Genomic DNA, 26372 nt, shown 5'->3' on the forward strand with positions numbered 1-26372 from the left:
TATATTGTAATTTGTCCCAACTTGGATAAAGACGTGTTGTAATTCATTGGATAGACTGGCAAATATAATGGAGAAGAATGTTGCAAGGTACAGGTTGTTGAGTTTATAAATCAGCCTTAAGAATAGTTTGTCACGTGGCAATACATATTTCAGAAATGCCACTAGACATGTAATCTTAAGTTAGTCTGCCCTATACAAAGACCCTATTACACGGTGAATCTCTTTGTTATCAACTCCGGAAGTTTCAGTCGGCCAACTAAACAAACCCACTTATGTAGGGTTGCACCGTCGAGACAGTCGTCACGTCGTACAAATAAGCTGATCATATATATAGCTCTGACTAAAGGTTGCCAAGGAGATTTTTCCAAGTAAGTTAAATATCTTGAATATTTTGACAATAATATGCTTTGAAATCACACATACGAACATTTTTTTTTTAAATTTTGTAAAAGGAATATAACCGTTATTGCAGGGTATGTCTTTGCATTCTTTATCTTCATTATAAACTTTTAAAAATCACCAACCAAAACCGCTATAATAACTTTAATATCTTTAAAAATGGAATATATATATATATATATATATATATATATATATATATATATATATATATATATATATATATATATATATATATATATTTCAGTCTTATATTTGTAATCTTTGATTACGACTAACTTGGGTAGAAAGAGTATATCATGGTTCTAAACTCGATTTAACTAGATATTGTTCCACTTAAATATGCACAATCATTAAATCGTATTTATAAGGCTATGAGCAAGCAATGAAAAATTGGAATTATTTCATGCAATAATCAGCGAAATGCACGGGGTGATGGAAGATCTACATGGGACAAATGCATATATGCATAAGTGAATTTTCCAATTCTGAAAGTATATCTATTGCAGATTATATGAAAGTCGATATAACAGACCATGGCGACTGCTTCCAATTGGATTGAATGCCCGCTTAAGTGGTCAACAATCAATACCTTTTCAAAACGTTCACGCTCTTTGGAAATATTTATAGAAAATAAAACTGTGCATGCGCTGGAACTTGATGAGGATTACCTTGACTCGGGAGAACGGGTTGAATCTACATTTAAGAAAGTCCTTGTTCCTGAGTCAAGTTGGCTTACTCTCGTTGCCAATAAATCCCTTAGCATCGCCCCTGCTGTTGGTGGTGGATTAAAGTATAGATTGGAGGGGAAGGAGCACATTTTGTATCTTGGCTTTAGCAACCCTTTTCGTGGGGACCCTGTGTCCTTTGTAAGCCTTTCTAACGTGGAGCATACAGCCAGATGGGCATATGATGAAGCAAAAGATGGCTCGTTCAAATCTTCGGAATTCGGGGAACGTCGAATAACCGCAGAAATGGTCAATGCTATATATTGTGCATCCAAGAGAATTGTGTTTAGATTCGAATAGAAATACGGCATAATATTTGACTTCAAAATATATTAAATTTATACCCAGTATCTGGTTTTACATAACACTATACGTTCCCTCCTTTTAGAATGTTTGGCTAGCTCTTTTTGTTGTCTAGTGAATAGTCAGTAAGAAGCCCTACACATGATGATATTAGTCTATTTTTGCAGTGAAATGCCTTCTTAATGAATACATCAACACTAAAGCATTGTTGCAAAGTTACTTCGATACTACATTTACATCTCGCTGCAAACAAGGCACTAAGTAATATATTTTTGTAATTGTTATGTGACTCATTTAACAGTTTGGTTTAATTTCAGAGTTAATGTAATTAGCAACAAAACCCACTTCATATGTGTGGGTCTTTAACATTTCGTTCCAGTTGCTATTTTTAATTTTGACTTATTAGTTAAATAAAACCAATTTTTAGTGAAAATGAGATTTATTTTCCGTGTGAAAGGAAATATTAACTACTTCTATTGGGGACTTTCCATATCTTGAAATGCACTGTTTGCACAAGTTCTAGTTATATTGTGTCAGATATGACACAAGTATTACAAGTATATGTATTTAATGTATATACCTTTTATAACTAGAATGTAGGTTTAGTGTCATGTACAATAAGGATTAAGATCGATCATATAGAAACACCTTGTGTCATTTTTAGGCAATTAATATTTTCCATGGAAGAAAAAATTAATCTGAATTTTACGATTTCTTTGAAACCCTATCAGCTAACCTGAATGATCCTGACCTATCGTCATATTTCAGATAAATGCTGTTTTTTGGCTTTCCCATTAATCCCCTGCTGTCGATATTGTTTGTATATGGCTAGGTTCATAGATACATTTATTTGGAGATATCATTGACAGATCATAGTTTAGGCTGTTCATAGTTGTATCATTCAACAGGCCACCTCCGGGTATGTTCGCAACGTATGTAAACTAAATTGTTACCTCAGCATTCTTTCATCAAAAATTCAGAGTACAATACACAGAATTAATCGGGGAAAAAATGCTTTTGATCAGTTAGATTAAACTTAGATGAAATTTCTATGCTTTATTTTTATTTTTACAAATTAAAGTCTGCACGTCATAATTAAGGAACAATATGCATTATAAGTCAAAATGATTAAGCCATCGGTTATGGTCGGTATTTACATTTTGTTAATATTGACCATATCAGCACACAATGAAAATAGAGCGCTTTGAATTGAACACCAACGATGCAAGTTTCAATACCAATTTAAACATGATGTCTCCAGATGCTAAAATATTACGTTGTATGCATTTCAAATACATAGGTACATATCGTGTACTTCATAAATATATTATGGAAATGGACAGTACCAGTGCATACTTTGTCTCTCCACTGCAAAGCGACTTTTCAAAACAGTTTGTATTAGATAGGTGTCGATATGTCCATTTCAAAACACACGACATTGAAACGAAAAATGTAGGTCTGGGACGTGCAATATCGTAAATTATAATAGGTTTTAACAAAGCACCTGACTAAAGGCTTAATATTGACCTGACATGGCTGAAGCGTGTTGTTTAGATGGAACAGTCATGGTCATGCGATAAAACTGTTAATATCAATAATATAAACACAATAAATGCATAAAGGAACCTTTTGTGTGGAATATTAGTTTCACGTATTTTTAACCGTTGCATGACATATATCCATGAATTTGCAAGTCTATTATTGAACAGGTCGCCTGATGTTATGAGCTATTGTGTATTGTCATTCCTAATTTGATCATGTTTAACCTGTCAAATCTATATGATACAATTTAAAAGAAAGTAATACAATTTATTTTTCATCACATCTGGTTTGGTCAAAGTGGGTGCATAAGCGTACATAACAGCTGCATGTCTTTTTATTGGTAGTGAAAGTCTCACAAATTAAACTGCAATTCACCCATATTACACGATTTGTGAGATTTCAAACAAGCTGTGATTTGATGGCAAACCTAGCACCAGCTTCATGTCTCTATTCTTTACTTCCTGAGGAAAGTGTAGCCGGATTATACCTAGACGAGTGTTGCTCCTTGATACGACATTGATACTGAATCTGCTCAGTTCTATACCCACAAGACCTGTTCTCCGCTAATATATCTGCTGATGTAATTCGGATGCTTACATTCCAGGCAACAGTGCTGAGTTGCGTCATCATTCTCTTTTTGCATTGTTTTCTACCTCTAAAATTAGATCGCCGTCAGCGACGGTATGATGACCATGGTCAATGTAAATCATGCAATGTTGGTAGTATCTTTTATAGCCCCTTGATTATGTTGAAATAATGTGATCCTAATATGGGCTACACAGTGAATCGGCGGCTTCTCAAATTACACTGCTGCATTGGTCGAGTGGAAAGAGTCGCTATCCCTTGAGCCGCCTGTGTACAGCTCTGGTACAGAACCGGATGACTCTTCGTACTAATTCAACTCCAGTAGTAAACATATGGAAACACTCTCATAGACAAAATTAAATAACTAAACATTTATGGGTGCTGATGATGAGACCTATATTTATCTATGAACAACTAACCTTGGTGCAAGCTTATGTGTGAAGAACACCATATCAGCCGCGGTATTTTGTTTTTTTTACATATGCATGAAACACGTTAGTGATACTGCACCAAATGAATCATTATTGAGCACTCCTAAGTCAAGTCTGTAAAAATCTAAAATTGCATCAGTATAATTTTGTATATATTTGTTTTAAATTACAGATAGGATAAGCTCTCAAAAGATATTTTTAATAATATTTTACTTTTCATTCTTAACCAATTAAGGACCACTAAACCCGTATATACTCTATTATTTGTTCACCCATTTCTAGACTGGTTCACGGTTCTTCCACATAATCAATACCGTGTTTCCTATAACCAGATTTTTGTCTCGAGAGGCATGTATTTTACTCATTGATATTGGATCATAATTGTAAGAAAGAACTGGCCATGCTTGTACAAAGATAATAGTGTATTTGCATTTTACGTGATACCACTGCATGTGGCTGAGTTGCATCCGCTGTGTATGCGGCTGTGTTGGTTTGTACTTATTAGCGGTTTATTCTTCTCATTAAAATAATTGTTTTCTGCCTTTGTATCTTCATGTTATCTTTCTATGGCATGCATGCTACACGCATGAAACACAAGCATGCTGACATCAGCAGCTATGACATCACAGTGTATCAAATTACTCGACGCATTTCATTTTTATCTCGTACTGGCTATAAGACCAGATTTAAAAGTTTTAAATTTCAAAATTGCATTTCTTTTCTTTCTTTTCTTTTCTCTCACATATATAAGGTAAAGTGCATCCCTCTTCCTATTATTCACTCTAAAACCAATAAGTGTGCCACATGCCAGGTCAAAATGATAAGAGGCCATTGTCCTTCTGTGACTAAGACCAATACAAACACCCATGAAGCATCAAGAGTGCTGCCATTACACAATTATTTAAACTATCAACACATGTGATTCATCAAACCCAAATCTTATTATAAAGATATAAAAGCTAAAGAAAAGTTCAAGAAGTTGAAAAAGATACCCAAAGTTCCTATAATTCTGACAAAGATGGTGGAGAAGGAAAGACCATGTACAAACTGCTGCGGCCCAAGATGGAAACTGGAAGTGGACCACTAAATATATACTCTATTATTTGTGCACCCATTTTTTAGACTGGTTCACAGTTCTTCCGTATAATTAGTACCGTGTGTCCTATAAACAGATTTAATTTTTTTTGAAAATGTTGTATTTTACTCATTGACATTGGAGCATAAATGTAAGAAAGAATTGCCCATGCTTGTGCATGGATACTAGTGCAATAGCATCTTCTGTGATACCAATGTCTATAGCTAAATTGCATCCGCATTACATGTTGCTGTGTTGTATTGTACGTATTAGTGGCTTATTCTTGTTATTAAAATAATTGTTTTCTGCCTTTGTATCTTCATGTTATCTTTATATGGCATGCATGCTACACACAAAAAAAGCATGCTGACATCAGCAAATATGACATCACAGGGTATCAAAATACATGACACATTGTATTTTCATCTCTCACTGGCTATAAGACAAGATTTAAATGGTTTAAATTTCAAAATTGCATTTCGTTTCTTGCTGACTCTCGCAGAAATAAAATGCAGTGCATCCCTCTTCATATCAATCAAACATAACAAATAAGTGTTTCACATGACAGATCAAAATGATAAGAGGCCAGTGCCCTTTTGTGACTGAAACAAATACACACACCGTTGAAGCATCAAGAGATGCTGACATTCCAAACTTATTTCAACTATCACATGCGATTCATCACCCCCAAATCTTAACAAAAAGGTATTAAAGCCAAAGAAAAGTTCAATAAGCTTCATTATACTGAAAAATTAAATAAAAGAGTGCTACCTTTTAGTATACAACTATGGGGAAGGGCGAGGAAGCAAAGACTATACAGAGTAATTTATTCAAGCCTGGTAATGTTCCCCACTACAAGGGGGAAATGTGCATCAACCCAAGAGACACAGCCACTTGAGGTCTGTTACATAAGGACAACAAAAAACAAATTTGAAAAAGCTATCTAAAGTTCCTATAATGCTGACATTGATGTTGGAGACAGAAAGCCTATGTGCAAACTGCTGAGACTCAAGCTAAGAAGTAAACTGGAGGTGGAGAAATATGTGGAAAACTTTACGATGCCAAGACAAGACTATAATATTCAAACATTTATATATTTAATCGCTGCATAAACTACTTGGTAAATTTAAAAAATAGATTTGAATTGCATATTAAAGTTGCATAATACATATTTAAATATTTACATATACCCAAAACTAATAACAAGTTAAGAAAGAGCCTCAAAATCATCATTGTGGCTACCTTCCACTACAAGTAGTGTTACATTCTTTACTTTTCAATATAAAGCTCAACAAAATGCATACATTATTGAAAATGAGAAACAAATGAAGCGTTGTAATCACTCAATTACAGTCAAAGTTGAGGTCATATACCTTGATTTAGCATACCATATATCACGTGATAGTAAGTGCAGAGCAATGTTGCCTTTATAAATAGATTTTGTTTCAAATCTGAAGCTACATTTCCGACATGAAGCTTGTTGTCATCTATTCACATCAACAGATCTGGTGAACAAAACACATATCGCTTAGTGCACACAGAAAAACATGCTGATATGTAGAATACTGTGTTCCGAGAATACCAGTTCCAACACCCTGGCCGTCACAGTTTTCGATCATGGGAATTGGAACATGAAGAGAAAAGAGATCTGCTGTGGTTGGGGAAAGCAATATGTTTGACATGCAGTTATACATCAAGAATGTTTCAACTGTATGAAAAAATGCTGAGGAGAGGTTGTGGAAGAATAATGCCTGCGTAAATAATGCCAAACCAATAGGACTTTCACTGACGTCTATTGGATATGAAGGGTTGAGAATTATCCTTTTAAATGCGAATGTCCCTGCTCCCTCAACAAAAGGGTTGCAGAAAAATTCCAATACTGTCTGCCAAAATATTAAATGTACCATCATGAGAGTCATGGCAGAGCATTGAAAAGATGTCAATGAGTTTAATTCTATGATAGGAAATAAAACATATAACTGATATTCAGTGTGACTCAACATATAATAATGCATATTATAGTGGAGTAGGTAGGACACCCTTTCAACCATCTACAAAGTGAACATATTTCTAGTTGAAGACACTACTCCTGAGAAAAAGGTAATTAATATAACTACAAAGAATAAACTATGCACATTCGGTAAAATGCATACATTTGATGATGAAACCAAATTGTGGCACTGCTCAGCAAATATAAATTTACAAACAAATATTGGAGATGAATACCCGTTTTGTAAGGAAGGGCTTATACATTTGAAGAAAACATACAATCTAGAGGTACGCTACATGACAACTGATTCAGACACTTCTAGTTACCGGGCTAGTCTGGACCTTAAGAGGGAAGGAATAACTAAAACAGTCCCTGTAAATCATATTGATACATGCCATCTGGCTCAAAATCATCCAAAGTTCATTAAAGGTCAGAGCAAATTAATTGAGTGGATGCCAGGAAGAACTAAACAACTGAGAGAAAAGAGCGGAACAACTATGCATTTGATCTGACTAAGAGGTACCAGTCTGAGTTAATAAGTAATCTATCTGATGCAATATATGCAATAGTTAAGTGTTATCAAGGTGATTATAGTCTTTCTCATAATCAGTTTAATGTGTTCTGGGTAGCTGGTACAATCTGGATAGATAGAAATACATTGTTGCCAAGTGATTTCAAACTGAAAATATCAAGTGAGAGAGAGGAATGTAAATCCCGCATGTGTGTTGAGTACCGGCTAGGTAAATCTCCAGTGTTAAAAACAAAATTAAACAAGTGCAATCAGTGCATTGAAAGATAAAGCGCAGCTTAACAAAGAATGTAACGTTTAAGAGCAACTTCCATGGCAGGGTTCATAGTGCTATTCATAACTGAAACATGGACCTTGAGAATCTCTTTTTAAGCTGTGTCAATCTATCTAATGTCCGATTTCAGCTCTGTCACAACATCTGAAAATCAATATACATACATACATACATACATACATACATATATATATATATATATATATATATATATATATATATATATATATATATATATATATATATATATATATATATATGTAAGAGAAACAAATCTGAGAAAAGGGTACTTCTTTAAAAACTCTGTGAGAAACAACATCAAGAAGAAAACAATTATAACAAAGGCAGATTAATGTGTGCTATGGCTAAAGCAATAAAAGCAAAATATGAACATTCTTACCATAAACAACCTCCATTTTGTACATTTCTGCAGGTTGAGGTAATTGGGCATGTGCGGTTTTGTGCATATTCCTTGGTTTTTACAATGCTCTCTGCTTTGATTTGCTGAATGTGTATCTAAAGTTAAATGATCAGTATTGATACATTAGCGATTGTGGCTTACATTTAAAATCTCTCCTCCCATCCTATTTTTGGGAATTGTTGCACATGTGTAATGGTGTTTAAAAATATAGGCCAATTTGTGGACACCAACATATGAAATAATGCCATCGGGCCATACTACTCTCTTTTCCCATAGCCTGAGCTATCTACTGCCCTTGTCCAGTGTATACTACCCTTCCCATCTGTGTTTTGTATAGATTTCTTCTCTAAAATCACATGCGAACCATGCCAATAAGACTCCATTATGATTGTCTACGTAAGAACCACCACAATGATACCCTGAATGTACGTGGAAACCATGGAAACAACAGGCTCCTATTATGGTATTGGTCGCATATAGGACTCTCGGTACTAATTCAGCTTAAAAATTTTCATATTAAGAATTAAATAACTTAAAATATCTTAGTGCAAGCTTCTGTGTGAATAACACCATATGAGCCGCTCCAATTGTTTTATCTACATGTGCATGAAACACGTTATTGATTCTGCACCAAATGAATCAGGTGCTACATTCAGTATTGAGTACTCTTAAGTCAAGTATAAAAAAATGTTAATATTGCATCAATATAATTTTGTCTATGTTTTGTTTTAAATTACAGATATGATAAGCTCAAAGAATATATTTTTACTAAAATATTACTTTTCTTTATTAACCAATTATGGACCACAAAACCCGTATATACTCTATTATTTGTTCAACTATTTCTAGACTGTTCACAGTTCTTCCATATAATTAGCACCGTATGTCCTGAAAAGTATTTTCACAAACCGGAAGATGAGGACATCTACTCAGCCACTTTATCTTCCAGACAGGACGTTGCTGATGGGACTAGGTGTAGCTGTCCATTCTGAGTCAACTGTACCATCTGCTGTTATTTACGGTAGCCTGCTTAGCCCGACCCATATGCTACACATGACGCCACAGTTACCATATTGCTGCTTTCTTCTTTGTTTCAAAAAGAGAAGTCGATGATTTCGTCCCGTACACGACATGAATTTCAACCCTCTAACTTTCTATTGGATAATCTTCACAAAATTAATTACGGACAACTGACAATCCAGAAGTACGAAATCATAACCAGAAACATACACAAGTAGTGAAGGGGGGCACCCTACGGACAATGGGAATTAGCATTACAGACCCCCTTGGGCAAATCTACGGACAATGGAAATTTAACATGGAGAAAAATCGTGGGCAAATCTACGGACAAGGGGAATTAACATGGGAATAAATCGTGGGCCACTTTACGGACAAGGGGAATTTAACATGGCGATAAATCGTGGGTCACTCTACGGACAAGGGGAATTTAACATGGGATTTTTTTAAAAAATTTTTTTAAAAAAAGGAGTAGGCAATTCAAAGACTATCTCTTTTCGAGAAATATGGCTGGCCCTGAAAAGGGCCTTTGGGTTTTCTTCTTCTAATTTCTTCTTTTCCTCCACCAAGTTCTTATTTTATCTCCTACACTCTTCTTCTCTTTCTTTTTTTTCTTCTCCTCCTCCTCTTCTTTCTTCTTCTCTTCCTCCTCTTCTTTCTTCCTCTTTTCATTTTCTTCTTCTTTTTCAATTTTTTCGTTCCAATTGCGTATTCTTATTCTTTCCTCTTCATCCTCCTTCTCCTCCTTGATCTCTTTCATTACACCACTAATCTTGTCCTTTGCTTTCCTTAAGTTATTAATTTCCATCTTCACACGATGGGGACTATAGGAATAATGGTCTTCAACCAGTCTTAATAGCATCTGTTCCATTATTCCTAAGTTGTCTAAAACGTCTTGCAAGGTTTGTATTTTGTCCATTTGGTTTGACGCCATCTTCTTTTTATTCTTTGCAGAATGGTTTGAACGACGAATACTGTGGGTTATTATAGTGAAAGCGCGGACGTGATGGAAAACATCCCCTAAAAACATAAAATTAATCTTACCTAGATCATGACCCATCAACGCGCGTACGTGAAGGAAAACATCCCCCTACTTTTTCATTTTATATAATATAACCCCAACTATACTCTTCACATACTCTAAGAAACCCATAATCTACTATCCACACCAACCTACTTTATCACTTACAAACACAAACACACAATCACACAAACACATACCCTCACATTTTTATAAAAAAGAGTTAGTGTTTATATTCACACTACTCTACCTACATACATTGGCAAATCGATCGTTATTTCTTTTCTAGAGTATTGGGTAGCCCTGAAAAGGGCTGTTTTGTTTGGAACTTCATGGGCACCTGGTTAATGGTGGCACCTTCCAGGCCTGGCGCCACATACGCATCTTATCCCCCAGTTACTTTTTACCTTTTGGGGGGAGAGAGCAGAGGCAGGATATGTCGCTTCAGAATCCCAATTTTCGCTCTCTGGGATTTTGAAATTTCTTCTCTCCTTTTCCTCCTCCTCTTCTTTGTTTCTTCTTTCCTCCTCTCTTATCCTTCCCTCCTCGACAATGGCTTCCGCGGCCAGTTCATTTAATATGCGCCTGGCATATTCCAGATGCACATGAAGCTCCAACAGTTTCTCAAGTCTCGTGTTCATTTTTTGGTGTTGATCAATCAACAAGGGTAGCTGGACTGCCGAACGAGTTTCAATTTATACTGAAAGCGCGGACGTGAAGGAAAACATCCCCTAATAACATAAAATTCATCTTACCTAGATCATGACCAAAAAAAACAATGCGCGGACCTAAAAGAAACACTCACTCACTTTTTTATGCTACCCATCACTATTGTAAAATTTTTATAAATCACTTCAATAGACTATCCGCATAAGCAAAACAATCCAATCTAACTCCAAATATACACCTCAAAAACCCAAAAAACATTATTTTAATCTACTATTCTCACCAACTTACGTGAGCTCTTACAAACACTAACACACTAACACATACCCTTACATTTTTTATAAAAGAGTTAGTGTTTATTTTCACACTACTCTACCTACTCACATTGGCAAATCGATCGTTATTTCTTTTCTAGAGTATTGGGTAGCCCTGAAAAGGGCTGTTTTTTTGTTTGCTATGGCATTCTTTTTTTAGTTTCTAAGAATGCGATGTCCTCTGAGGATAGACTTTCTGGCAATAGGTCTGCTTCTTCGGAAAGAGAAGAAGAACTCTTTGGTGTCGATACGGCAATCGACAAAGCCTCTGTCAGGTTCAGGTTGCTTCTGCTGCTGTTCTTGTTGTTGCTGTTGCTGCTGTTTTTGAAGTCTGTACTTCTCTGTCCATTCTTCTTTTTCCCTGTTCATTTCTTCTCTGAAGAGCTCTTCTATCAGGTCTTCAGTGACTTTTAACATTCTCACATTCTCTATCTCTTCTGGCTTCGGTATCAGACTGTGTCTGACCCTATGCAAATTCACGTAGGCTTCGTTGAGCTTAGCTAGTTTGGAGCACATCTTCTTAGGAGGATGAGTCGACAATGGATGGTTAGACTGGGAACAAACCGGTTCTTAAAGTGAAAGCGCGGACGTGAAGGAAAACATCCCCCACACGGTTTTTTCGAGCCGCAACGTTCATGAGAGGGATAGTAAGAAATGAAAGAGCATCAATCCAACATTCTTCTAGCTAAACAAAAGACAAAGACATTTTTTCAAAACACAACATTTTTTATTCAAAAATCACTTAACACTAAACAACAACTCTAACATTTTTTAACAATAATCCAACACTATAACATCAAACAATCTTTTTAAATACAATCTACTTAGAACAGGGTTGACAACGTTGTGAATGAAATTGTGATTTCCACTGTTGGAAATCATTAGGCCATTGATGGACACTACGTTTCCTAGCTTGAGACAAAAGATAAGCATAATGGTCACAAAACCATCGATCTACTTTCACATCGTTTCTAGCAGAAGAACGAGGATCGAAATGAGTCACTAAATGTTCTAAGGAATAGCCCAGGCTGCGATGATGCAGAAAATACACACAGTACTGTCCACACACCAAGGAATCTGTGCCTTGTAATTTCACGTTATTGAATCGGGTGGTTTGAGCATTTCTTCTCATGAAGTCGATGATATCGTCTTCCAAAGGGGGCAATCCATACGAATCGAAATATTCCACACAGCCTTCTTGAGGAAAGTAGACGGCTACCCAGTGGGTTCCTGGGAGATGACTATTGTCCGTGTTGATCACGTAAGCTTGATGGTCTTTAGGTTTGCGATGAGGGAGTTCATCTTTAGCACAGACGACGGGATTCCAAGAAGACGTATACGAACTGTGGTTCAAAAGGTAATAAAGTTCCCAGGTATCCATTTGTGTTTGTTTTCTTCTTCACAGGTAATAATAAGTCGTCAATTCGATCCTGACTTTTTGCTTGAAAATGTCTGACGAATAAACGGTTATTCGTTCTGTTTCCTCACTCTGATTCAGGAGAGCTTCGATACGATGGATCTCTTGAGTGGTTAATGGTGGACAAGAATGTTCACGCAAGTCTTTATACCACTGGTGCAACACGTCTTTGTTCGAGATGAGACTCCAAGCTTCGTCCAGATACTCGTCCAATTTTTCTTCTTGACTTAACATTAGGCATTTATCGTGTTGAATTTGACTGGGATGATCGTTTTGACATCCATAACAATTTTTCTTGATCAATTCCGTCATTTTGTCGACCAAGTGTTTGGCAAAACAGCAGACTAAATGGGCTTCTTGTTCTGGCCATCTCGACTTCATCATGATATCTTCTTCGTCTTTGTCTTGAGATTCTTCTCCTTCCACGGTCTCCTTACATTCCATCTCCAAAGTTTCTCCACTAGGTAAAGAGGGATAACAGTCTTCCATGGCTTTCTAATAATCTAGAATGACTTCTCTCAAACTGTTGATTTCTACGGTATTATCGAATTCTGCATACAGGATGACGTTCACTGTCTTGTCCAGTTGCTTTGCAAACTGAAGTTCCACACGAATCTGGCCAGATTTTATAGGGTGGAAATGTCCCTCGTCGCTGCCTTGGTCTGGAGTGAAATCGAAAGCCCACAAAGTATAGCCTCCGTCATATTCGTCGTACTCAATGCCGTGACTGGTGTTGGTTCCTAACTGGCCGGTGGCTTCGTACAGGGACAAGTACGATCTCAAGTAATTTTTGTCACCAAATTTAGGTTCGAAAGGTCGGGTACACAAGGTCTTGCCATCGCGACTGACTTCGATCTTGGACACGTCGAAGTGTTGAAAGTTGAAAGGATTTTTAGCGATGGCTCCGTTGAAGGCTTCATTCTCGACCATACCAAGGATTAAACGCTTGGGTAGTTGTCCTTGAAACAGATGATCTTGGGTTATGGATTGAAGGTTAGCGGGAATGGTGAACGTTTTCACTTCCACGCGTCGGATGGGATACTTGGCGGTCGTTCTGCTCAACGTCTGACTGATGTCGTTTCCCACTTTAGGTAACACTTCTACGCGTCGTACGTAGAGTTTGGCTTCTTGGATTATGCTTTTAGGAGCCTTAGTAAGATCAGCAGCCTGCAAATGGAAAGTGGTACTGCTGCGATTCAGTCTCAAGCGAACATTCACCCCGTTCAGCAAATATTTCTCTTGCAACCACATGTCCAAATGCAAACGATCCATCAGTTCTAAACTCTTCTTCTCTAAGATTTTGCTTTCTCTTGCCTCAAAGCCGGAATTGCTTCCATCTGTGTTGTCGAACTTGTCCGCTTCGTCATCTACCCACAGCACACAGGCATTGAGATGACTTGTCTTGGCATCTGTTCCGTACGTCAAGAGATTTTCCAGGTAGGCACGGTAAGGGTATGTATCCATGCTGCTGCTGACCAGTTTGTTATTCAAGTACAAATCCACTGAGCTGAACAAGGAATGCATGAAATCGTTGACGGGAGCTATATTATCATCGTCTTCTACTCCTTTATCATCTTTTTTTAGAACTTGGACTTTCAAGTACAAGTAACTGCTATTCAGATCGATGTAATCTTCGGGCTGTCCTTTGATTTCAAACTCGATGGGAGCGGAATCGGTCAGTGTGGGGATGGGATTTAATTCCACCCATTGGGATTCTTGCATGGTCATCATGGTGGGGGGCATGGCAAACAGATCCAGTTCCGTCTTGGAACAGGCGCAAGACTCTCGGTGCATCATTTTGTTTTGTGTTTCAATAATCGAAAACGTCTAAGTCTCGAACGGTTCTTCTTTTCTTGGCCTTTCTCGCTTGAAGTCTGGTGAAAGGGTGTTTTCTTCTTCGTCGTCTCTTTCTGCCTTGTCCTTGCTGAATGCTTGACTCGGTAGCGTGCAGGGCATTTATAGGTGTGTCTCGTCGGCCCAAAATGTCTTTGCCCGTTTGCAGCAATAAATTTTTACCTGCCCTCATGAAGGGTTCTTTAGGGTTTTGTTTGTCGATGATGACATTTTGGAGAAATTCTTTGCCTTGTGTCAGTGCCGCATCTTTCAAGGCGTGCAATCCGCGTGTCACCATCGGTTTCAACACTGGGGCCACCGAACGAAAGGCCGATTTTAACATGTCTCCTATACCGTGTCCTCGCTGTCGAGCCACCCCTTGGTACACTGGATACATGACTTACTTACGAGTCGTGAGAGAACCGTTTTCGAAAATGGAGTTTCACCGTGACTTTTCCTTTGGTGAATGGAATATTTTGTCCCAAATCTCCTTTTATAGTAATGTTGACCGTGTCCAAATACGACTTGCTGACGGGTAAATAGTGAGGATGGACAAATTCGCGGTGGACGTGGTAAGTGTTTCCACCTTCCTCGTCAGCGTTCGTGGCAGAATCCACTTTGAAAGGAATGACACGCAGTAACGGTACGGAGGTGTGTCCCACCACGTTGTACTCCACTATATCGGAATACACAAAGATCAAATTCAGTCCTTGGTTCAGTTCTACCGGGAAACGAAAATACCTCGCAAAAATATCGTTGTCGGAAATGACTGGCAATTCGGGGCTTTTTTTTTGTTCTCCCATCTTCCTCAGCTCCGTGTCACCGCCCAATATGTCAAACAATTCAGGACAAAATATGAAAGACATGAATTTTTTGGACCCCTCAGAAAATTTCATCAGAAAGCGACGAGCTATTTTGTGGTATTCCAGGGTGACACTTTTTTGGACATTACTCAAAGCTTTATGGAACACGCCATTAAACCTGGAGGCTATGGCGCTGACCAAATGATGACCACTGAAATAATAGCCTGGGAGAATGGACAAGTTGTAGGTCCACGTTTTAAGTTTGTCATCATAGGTTCTATTGGTAGATGTGCCAATTTTATCCAACTCCTCTTGCAATTGTTTGTCATGAACTTCCACCTTAAACCAATTTTGCTGGGCAATGATATTTTGGACTTGGGTTGGGTGAATCATTTCCACTAAAGCCACTTCCCAATGGGCTTCGTGATCTAAGGGGATGGCTTGAGGTAATTTGGCCGTGTAACAGCACAACGTGTTGTTGGGAAACACCTCCATGGAACTGTCACTGGGTAAAGTTAAGCAAAATTGGTTTTGGTGACTCATAATTCCAGAGTTCTGTGGCTGTCTGAGGGGATATTACTGGACGTCAGAGGCGTGTCTCCGCCCAAAATGGGGTTCTGGTTGTGGTTGTTGTTGGAGTGGTGACTGGCACTGGCACTGGACACAACGTTCCCGTTTGAGGAGAATTTCAGGGAGGGATTGGGAAGCAGGTAACCGATGCAACTGCTCAATAAAATGGTCCACAATTGTTTGTCTCCTTGTTGCAAACTCAAATTGGCGATGGCTGCCCCGATGACACAATACACCACGAAGATTTGGCAGAAAAAGACGATTTGCGTTTTAGGCACACGTTCTCCACACCACACCCACAAGGGTTGTTTTTGTAAATCTTGCACAGAAGAACTAGGGGAAGAAGGAGTGGTCGACGTAGCTGCGTCTGATGTGTGAAAGGGCATGATGGTCACTTCTTCTTTTTATAGTCGATGACTTGCGAAGCGTCGATCCAAGAATCGAAACTGGGTGGATATCCTTTCCAACGTACTTTGACTTCTTTGACACGTCGTTTGCCCACTTTACGGGTTCTGCGTTCGAGAATGCTTTCGATGTCGTACACGTCGTCTTCTTTTTTGGTGACACGTTGTAACTCGGGCAAATAAAACGTTCCTTTGAGTACTTCTCCGTTCATGTCTTCCAATTTATAGACGGCAGGATGACGGCCATGTACTCGTCCAGTGACGCGAAACAGTTCGGTCGTCCAGTTAGGTAAGTAACCTTTGTCGAAAGTGCGTTTGGTTTTGCCAATGCGCACCCAATCTCCTACGGTCAACTCTCCACTTTTCTTGGGGACAGCCCTCGTCGGGGACGTACCGAACAGGCGCTCGAACACCAGCACTTCGTTGTCGGGAGTCACTTCTTGCGGGGCACGTCCGATGCTTCGATGGTAAGATTGGTTGTACGCTTGCACCAGGTGCGGTAAGATGTCGATGTACTTCAGAGTGTGGTGATGCGTAGAATATTTCCACATGAGTTCTTTCAAAGTGCGTTGAAAACGTTCCACGATGCTGGCTTTGGTTTCGGGATTCTCGGTGGTAAAAAAATGAATGTCACGTTTCTTTAATTCTTTTTGGAAAGCTTGGTTCAGAAATTCGGTGCCTTTGTCCGTTTGCCATCGAAGAGGGCGACGACCGCTTTGTTTCAACACCCGTTGCAGGGCTCGCACTAACTCGCTGCTGGATTTGGAAGTCAAGGGTACGACCCAGGCAAATTTGGAAAAGACGTCGATGACACAAAACAAATATTTGTAACCACGATTGTAGCTGGCCAAATGAGAGACATCGGCTAAATCGGCTTGCCATTGATGATCGATGCCTTCCACTCGGGTGCGACTTCTGGCAAACTTGCGTCGAATGGGTTTGTGTAAAGTGTAGGTAGCTTGTTCTTGTAACGATCGTTGCACTTGAGGTAAACGGAGACTTTTCAGTCGCGTTTTGGCAGCACGATACAATTTTTGAACTCCTGCGTAACCTGCAGGATGCGAGGGATCGTAGTAAATGCTAGCTAAGACTTTTTCCATTTTTTTGTGTTGATTGGTGTCTTAATAAGGTACCCACTCTTGGAAGAGGCTACTCTTTTTCTCTTGGGGTATTTTCTTGGATTGCAAGGCTTTGCGTGTGCGGCCAGCAATAGGTGTCGAAGAGGAGGAGGAGGATGTCTGAGCGGGGGATATCGGTTCTTGTTTCACTTCTGTCTTCACTTCTGTCTTCACTTTCTTTTTCTCTTGTGAGGAAGAAGGGGTGGCCATCATCTTTTTAATCCATCCAATTCTGGAGGTAGGTGGTGTTGTTAACTTGCGTACTTTTTCTGGTGGAGTTTGAAACCCTTCTTCTTCTTCTTCTTTTCCTTTTATTGTCTTGGTCACGGGTACTGGTACTGGTGATGGTGCTGGACTTTTCATCAAGGTCTTAAAATCTTTCAAAGTGGATAGAGCTGTTTCGTCTAAAGCTTTCTGGTGAAAGAGTTGCAGTCGTTGCAAGAGTTGACCGTACTTTTGCGATTTTTCTGTTTCGGACAAATCTTGGCGATCCAGCAAGGATTGCAATTCGTGTTGTAACTGGGACATCTCGCTCAAATTGGGATTGGGAGGTAAATGCGGGGTGCGTTGTTCTTGCCACCGATGGTATTCCATCCATCGTTTGTAAGGCACTAAAGCTAGTTTTCGTCCTTCCATGGGGTTGTCAGGGGTGAATTCTGAGATCTTGGGACTTCCGAAGGCCTTTTTATCTTGCTCCCATCAGTCCTCCCAACATGGTTCCCAAGACTCCTTTCAGTATGGGGCCTAACAAGAGAGGTAAAATGCCTCCACGTTGGACCAACATCTTCTTTTTTTGACGAATGGGAATTTTCTTTTGAACCATTTTCCGAAGAACGTGACGATGTTTGCCTAAGCATTGTTTCTGGTGTTTGGACAAAGGGATCGTGCCTTTCAAAACGTTCAAACAACATTCGCACACGGTATCGATGACCTCTTTGGAGGCCGTTTGAATGAGTTTTTTTCGTAGGGGTGGAGAAGCTTTGGACAGGACAGATAACAGGTCCCCATGTTTGGCTAAACGTGGTGGTAGTCCTTTTCTTTTCTTTCCTTGGGGTTTTCTGGAGGGTGACATCTTTGAGTCTTTTGGAGCACCTAAAAACACTGATACCCTACTCGGTCACAGGCCTTTTTTATACTGGAACGCGTCGCCACTGATTGTCTTTACGTTTTATCAGTTTGAGGACAGGTATGACACGTCGTGCAGGGGTACGTAACGGACTAAATCGAGCCAGTTCTTGCTTGGACAAATCCAGTAAACTTTGTAACATGCCCGATCTTTCTTGAACTTTGATTTTGGGAGAAGGTACTTTGTGAGCAGCAGCCACTGCCGCTAAATTGGAAGGTCCTGCCACTGGGGAAGTTCTTTTGGGGGTCATCAACGAAGAAGTTCTTGGTGTGATCAACGTCTCCAAGTACTCTTCAGTTCCTGGTGACATCAACGGAGAAGTGGACAAACGTGAGGCTGCCGGAGACGCTGTGGCAGGTCGTGGCTTGCGAGTGTAAGGTTGCGTCCTGGCCGAAGTGCCTCTCTTGCGACTAGTTTTCTTCTTCTGTGGACTTCTCTTTTTCTGAGGACTTTTTCTCTGTTTCTTTTTCTGGGGGCTTCTTTTCTTTTTCCGGGGTGATGGTGGTGGTGTCTGGTAAGAGGAGGGTCCCGCCACTGGAGAAGTTCTTCTTGGGGACTTGGTCTTTTTCTTTTTCTTCTTGGGGCTTCGGTGGACTTTTGTCTTAGGGATAACTTTGGGGGCATTAGGATCCCATCTTAAGAGTGAGCGAATGATGACCCCTCCTAGAGTACCGCTCCCTCCAGGTTTCAAAATGATTTGTTTTTTGGTTTGAGTGTCGATGCGGGGATCGGCCAGTTGGACCAAAGCGACTTTGTTTCGATCGAAAAAGCGTTGGGTTTGATGAGGAATCTGAATGATTCCTTGGAGTAATTGACGTGCCGTCACCGTGAACCATCGTAAGACTTCTTTGAGACTAGCTTCTAAGACACGAGCTCGTGTTTGTGGATCTTTTTCTCGACTGATGCCATACAAGGCACGAATCAATTTGACGGGAAGATGCGACTGAAGGGACGTCATGTTCACACTGTGTGAGACAGACGAAAAAGGGTCTGCGGTTTTTATAGATTTTTTTCATGGGGAGTGAAATGAAGTCGAGGACGGAGACGTGTACAGGACAGGCCCTCCGTCTTGGCACCAGTGGTGAAACAAGTGGGTACGAAATCGCAAATCCTCGGGGGTCGTAGGTTTCAAATCGACGAGCAAATAGGCGTGTGGAGTTTGAGTGGCATCGTCGTACGCCTGAGTCAGCCAAGGCGTTCCTAACTGTTTGGCTAAGACTTGCACTTGCGATTTATCTCGAGGGCTTTTAAACAAGACCACGTAATGCGCATTGAGACTGATGGTGCGATGGGCTTTACTTTGTTGAAACAAATTTTGGGTGATGTAAACGACACTGGCATTACGGTGATGCCCTTTGCGCGTAAACCACAATTTAATTTCTTCTTCGTCTTCTCCTAACATGTCGTCGAAAATGACCAAATGGGTTAGACGGGAGTCAGAGACGATGCCATCGTCTTCTTTAGGAATGCCTTCCACAAACACGATGGCATCGCCTTGACTTTCACGCAAGAGGTTGTACGCCGATTGCCACTCTTTGTAACACCACACGATCCGTTGAGGGGGCCGATCGATCAAATGATGTTTATGTTCGATCAAACGTTTGACGAATTCGGTTTTGCCTGAACCGCTAGGTCCAGCAATGAGCATGTTAAAGGGATGGCGAAGATACAAAGCCTCCCAACTGGCACGATCTAAGTGTTCGTCGATGACTTTGACAGTAGAGGAAGAGGGAGCAGAGACAGCAGAGGTAGCCATGGTATGAGAAATGTCACTTGTGACACGAAAAACAAACAAGACAAGAGTTTATATACTTTTTTGAGAACACGTTTATTGAATGTTTCAAATATGAACACGAAAGACAAAAATACATACAACCCAAATAGTGATGTTCAGGAATATAAAACACAGCAAAGCGATCAAAGTGGAATATAAACAAGTGTCTGTACAACATGTTTTGGGTAACCAAGATGTCCTAGGGACAGTGTGTAATGTTCTTACAGTCTCTACATGAGGTATTGTCACACAAGTGTCCTCCCGGAATGACCTTTCAGGAATGTCCATGACAGTCCTGTCCTGAAGCGAGTGGTTGTTCTCGGTGACAGGTTCTTCTGGCACCGTCACTAACACAGGTTGAAAAGTAACTTTTTTCCTTGAACAACTCTTGTGCATACTGGGCCACTTCTTGGGTCCAAGCCTCAAAACCCCCCTTTTTCCAGTCACGAACATCTGTCCAATGAGGGTGTAAGTCACAAGCTACACACACATCGTCATACACGTCTTGGGTCGCTAAAAGTTGACGAATCTTTTTTTCCTGTTGAGGTCGAGAAGTATCCAGATGAAAACGCAAGGCTTTGAGCAAAAGGAGTTTTTCGTGACCATTTAAGGCCATGGAGGTGGTAAGTACTGATCGTAAAGAGTCCACAAAGAATCGGCTGGTAAACGAAATCCCAGAAAACAAGTCACTAAGACACACACCACTTGTCGTCCCAAATTGAATGGATACAGTTCTTGTAATAATCGATGGTAATGATCCACGGTTTGAATATGGTCATTGAGTTCCTTCCACGGAATCTGTTGGATGACATACGACATAAGTCGTGGCATAGCAGCCTGTTTTTATAGTCTCTTTGTTTCGAAAAGAATACACGTACTTTCTAGCCAGTGATCTTCGTTCTCCAGTTGGGAATGTAAATCTTGCATACTGTAACCGAAACGTCAGAGTTCGATTAGAAGTTTCCTCTTCCGCTAAGTAGATTCCACGTAAAATATGTTGGTAATCCTTTACCTCGTCTTCCTCAATGGGTTGCTCTAGGTGAATCTCGAAGTAACCAAAATGATCAACACGTGAATCATCGGGGGCCTGGAAGTATTGAACAAGGTCTGACCACTGAAACAATTTCTGACGAATCAGTTCTCTTATACCCTTCAGGTACCAGTGGTTAAAGATCTGGTGACGTAACGGATGCAATTGTTCTTTACGTTTCACTTGTATTTTCACCAGCTCTCGGTAAATGCGTTCTCTCAACTCCACAGGCAAGCCCAAAATGTACTCTTGTAAAGTATCCATAAGTATATACACTGTTTTTGGAATCGTTGGGTGGTAGCCAATAGCCTCGTTTAACTATGTGCCTAATGTAATATCCACTCATAATCAGTCTTCTTGTACTTTGGAACAGAGCATAATTTAAAAACGGATGAATCACTTTGAGTTTACGTTTCACTTGTATTTTGACCAGCTCTCGGTAAATGCGTTCTCTCAACTCCACAGGCAAAGCACGAATGTTCTCTTGTAAAGTATCCATGAATAGGTCATACTAAATCCTCTTTGGTCTGACACAAGAAATGTACTCTTTGCACAAACATGGTTTCACTTCAGTGTCGAATTTAAATCGTTGAGTCACTAATCTACACATTACAATTCGTTCAGAAGTTTCCTCTTTCACCAAGTTAACATTGTGTTCAAGATGTTGGTAATTCGTTAACTCTTCCTCTGGAATTCGATGCAGTACGTTTACAATGATGTAACTACAAACGTCCATACCAAACCAATCCTTTTTAAAACTAGAGGATCGTTGATCAATGTCTGTCCAATGGAACACTTTCAATTGAATCAGTCCTTGTATAGCCTTCAGGTACCAGTGGTTCAAACACCGGTGACGTATCGGATGCAATTGTTCTTTACGTTTCACTTGTATTTTGACCAGTTCTCGATAAATGCGTTCTCTCAACTCCACAGGCAAAGCACGAATGTTCTCTTGTAAAGTATCCATGAACAGATTATTATGGTAAGAAGTTACTTCAATGTCTCGGTCCCACTAAAGGTAAGTAATGACAATTCGGTGACCATCGAGCATGTTCTACGTAGGCCGAATCTTGCGGTTCCCAGTGGTGAAGTGACACACCGCAACTGAAGCACTTGACTTTATCTCCTTCGCCCAAGTAGAAAAATCCGGCTCTGGCTAATTCTTCGGGGGTCGGTCCTCCCAGATACTTTGGCCATTTTCCTTTGAACGATTGAAGACGATTTTCAAAGTCGCAGTATTCCGACAAACGCACAGGAAACGAACATTCGTCTTTCACAGGTTCGTTTCGATGAGGGTTGGGTGACATGAACAGGAGTTTGCTCAGGGCTGGATGACATCCGTAGGGAGGTAAACGTGAAGGTCGACAATCCCCTTTAAACCCGGTAAAATGTCTAAGAGGACGAGCGGCATCGCTTTCGCATCCCTCAGGTTTGACACGCACAGCATCACTTTCCATGATAGGGGCAGTGAGAACAAAGTTCCCATGATGCTTTACGGCATCGCTCAGGTCACAAGGTACAGCATCGTATCCATCGCAAGGCTCACAATCGCACTCGTCTGCAAACTCCGTTACGCAATTACAATGGTAACCACATGGACAATCGCAGTTTCCTTCCGGACATTTTCCGTCGCAATGCATGGGTCTTATCCATCCAATATTAGTCACACTAGAGGAAGATACAACTTTTTTACAATCCCCAAACTGGAACGATGCCTCTTTCAAAGTATTCATCTTGTTTGCTCGGTCTTGGTAGTCACAATGAACTATCGATCTTGACCATAGCCCCCTTTTTATACTAGTCTCAATGCAGTCTCCAGCTTGTACATCTTTCCTTTTTTACGTTTTTTATGTCTTGTTCTGGAAGGTACCGTCTTTAAGGTACCGTCAACATTGTACCGTAGTGTGATGGGTGGAAAGGCCATAGAAAGGTAAGGGCAGTGCGGAGACCATCGAGTATGTTCCAGAATAGCTGAATCTTTATAGATACATAGATCCATTCGTAACTTCAGTCCGCAAGCAAAACACTGTACCTCGTATCCCAATCCTGACTCAGGTCCCAAGTAGACAAATCCTGTTCTAGCTAAAACATGCGAAGAAGGTAATCCTTCCCTATCCGTAGGCCATTTCTGAAACGTGTCCAATCGACGGGCACAATCACAATAGTCAGGTAAGAAGACTGGAAAATGGTAGGGCTTGAACTTGGAGTTCTCATCGGGTTTCTCACTCGATTCTTGCTGTGGCGAAGTCATCTTTCTCGTAACTATCCTCTTACAACCAATGTTTTATACCAACATGTCCATACGGTAATGTGAAATGATTGGGAAGTCGAACTCGCTTCTGGTATACAATTTGATAGACTTTTTCCAAGGGTCGACTGACGATGTGGTGAGTAGGTAAACGTACAATCTTGTTCGGTTGATAGGTGGTCACTTTAAAGTTTCCATCCTCTCCCGATTGCAAGGCTTCTTTCAATACCCCAAAGTTGACCACTCGACTGGTACGATAATTCAGAGTCAGTCCTTTCACTTTGCACGTCGTGTGCACTTCTCCTTGTTTGTCCCGGTATTCGTAGCCGTAATTTTTGGGACCGCCACTGACGAAACTTAGAATCTTGTCGTCGGGATGCTCGTCTGTCCAGGCTCCTAAACGGTCTCCTTCGATGTTAGGGTGATGTTGAATCGGGTGATGGATGTAAATGCAACTGTCCGTGTCAAAGTACGGACGCGTTCTTCTAACAGTTCTAAAGCTTCGTACAATTTTAAGCGAGCATGAGCTGTCACGTAAGCCGCAATGATGACATTTCCAAAAGGGTCGTCTTGTACAAAGTCCAGATCTTCTTCGTAATTGACCAAGATCAAATTCTCTCGAACGACGTCCACGTGTTTCATGTATTTGGTTTTGTCGTGAATCATCTGAAAGTAGCGGGAAGGTTCTGTCAAATATTCCGTCTTGGGTAAACACGGTCGTTGTGCCATTTTACCCCACAAGCAATTTAACATCACTTTGGCAAACGATCGCCTGCCTTCGTTTTTTTCGATGTGGTCTAAAGTGATGCCTTCTTGTTCGTAGTATTTCTCTTTGAATTGTATTTGGTCTTCGGGAGTGTGACACCAGGACGGATAGCCGCTGGCTTCTTGCTTCAGTTTCAAAAAGGCATCCACGTAGTCGGCGAAAATGCCTTTCTGAGTAGGGTCACCCTTGTGGTATTGTTGTGTCTTGGGAAAATGGCAAATTTCGTACACTTCTAACAGTTGGTATCCCATGTCCAGAGCTTTGAACAATTCTACGCTGACCCAGGTTCCCGTCAAAGCCCGTTCTTCCTGGCTGTGCTGACAAGGTTGGTCTTGGTTGCACGTTTCGGCACAAGTACGGCACAAGGGAAACATCAGTTTGCCTTGACAATGGTGAGGTAAGACGGGATGGTATAGGTTCGTGGGAGGCAAAACTTTGCACTTGATCAAGCCTTCGTATTGTCAAATGTTTTTCAGGTCGATGTGTTCCGTCAGCAATTGCGGGTGCCCTACAGGAAAGCGACCATATTTGCACACGTAGGGATACAGCGAACACACGTCCAAGTATTTGATTTCTTCTCCTTTCTCTTCGTCGGCTTGGTACAGCAAACAGGTGGCATTGGTCCTTCCTCCGTACAAACTATCCCTCGGGTTCAGCGGGTCCACGAACTGGTAACTTTCCACGAGGCGTTTAAACTCGGGATCGGTTTTCATACGGTGATCGTACTCGTGTTCCCACATTTCCACCACTTGGTATCCTTCCTGTTCTAACTTTAGGCGTCGCTGACAAGTGTCCTGGTACAAGTCTTCCATGGTTCGTTGTAAAAACTGATTTTTAGTGCCACGGTCAGGGTAACAGACGGGACATCCGTGAAATAAGCAACCGTTAAACTCGTACACGATCTTGGGGTTTTCTAAGTCCCAGCCATCGACCGAATACGTTCCGATGGTCTTTTCGCCCCCTCCGTTGCGGGCATGCTGAATCCACTTGTCTTCCTTGTCGCACAAGTAATGTAACCAGCGTAGGGCTTTGACCGAGTATTGACGTTTGACATAGTGGGTCGTTTGAGGGCTGATGACAGCCACGGTGTTTTCAGGCATGAATCGTTGTCGATACACTAAGGAACACGCTTTGGCAATGGTGCAAGCTTCTTTCAAAGGATCGACCCCTCCATGTTCCATGAACAGTTCTCGAAATTTTCCACAGCAACGCCGTAAAATGTCCACGTCGGAACGACAATACTTTAGCATTTCTTCCTGAAAGTCGAAAGGGTCCGAGGCGTGAGCCTGGTACCAAGCGTAGAAAGCTTCTCGTTGTTCGGTACGCATGTTGTCGGGGTCGTAATAGTGAGCCTCAGGCAAATGGGGTAGAACGGCATGTTGATTGGCTTCCGTATTGAAAAAGTGTGGAAAGTACCCTTTAGCCATTTCTGTCATTCCAAACGTTTTAGGCATTCGACTCAAAGGCATGGCCAAATAGCTCATCGAATCTTTAAACTGTACTTGTCCCACTTGCATGAAAATGATTTTGGCTCCGTTCAAAGTCACTTTAGGACGTTCGGTGCCTTGTTCCGTATAGTACCTCAAAAGAAACTGTCCATCGTATCCGGAGAAATTGTGAGCCATCACCGTGGCATGACGATGACAATCTCCGTAACGTTCGATGTCCTCTTGGCTCCACGTCTTGTCGACGGGGTCTAAGACCCATTGGGCAAAATCGGCTAACGTGTTCGGCCCCCGAAAGATTTTTTCACGCCCTCCGGGAATCTTGCTGCAGTGAGGGCAATGACTGAAGATAGGTTCTTGAATGCACTTCTCGCACGCTCGATGAGCCACGCAGAAATTAGGAATGCGAATGCCGCTCTCTTGCATGCATTCGAAATCGAAAAAGATGAAATTGCCTTTCTTCTTGTGACCGTCCTCTTTCTCTTGTGGGGGTTGGTATTTTTGCACGTAGCATTGGTGTTCCAAGTCCACGATGTGGTGACA

The sequence above is a fragment of the Sinohyriopsis cumingii genome, chromosome 10 (genome assembly GCF_028554795.1).
Source record: "Sinohyriopsis cumingii isolate HCF-2022 chromosome 10, ASM2855479v2, whole genome shotgun sequence".
Taxonomy (NCBI): domain Eukaryota; kingdom Metazoa; phylum Mollusca; class Bivalvia; order Unionida; family Unionidae; genus Sinohyriopsis; species Sinohyriopsis cumingii.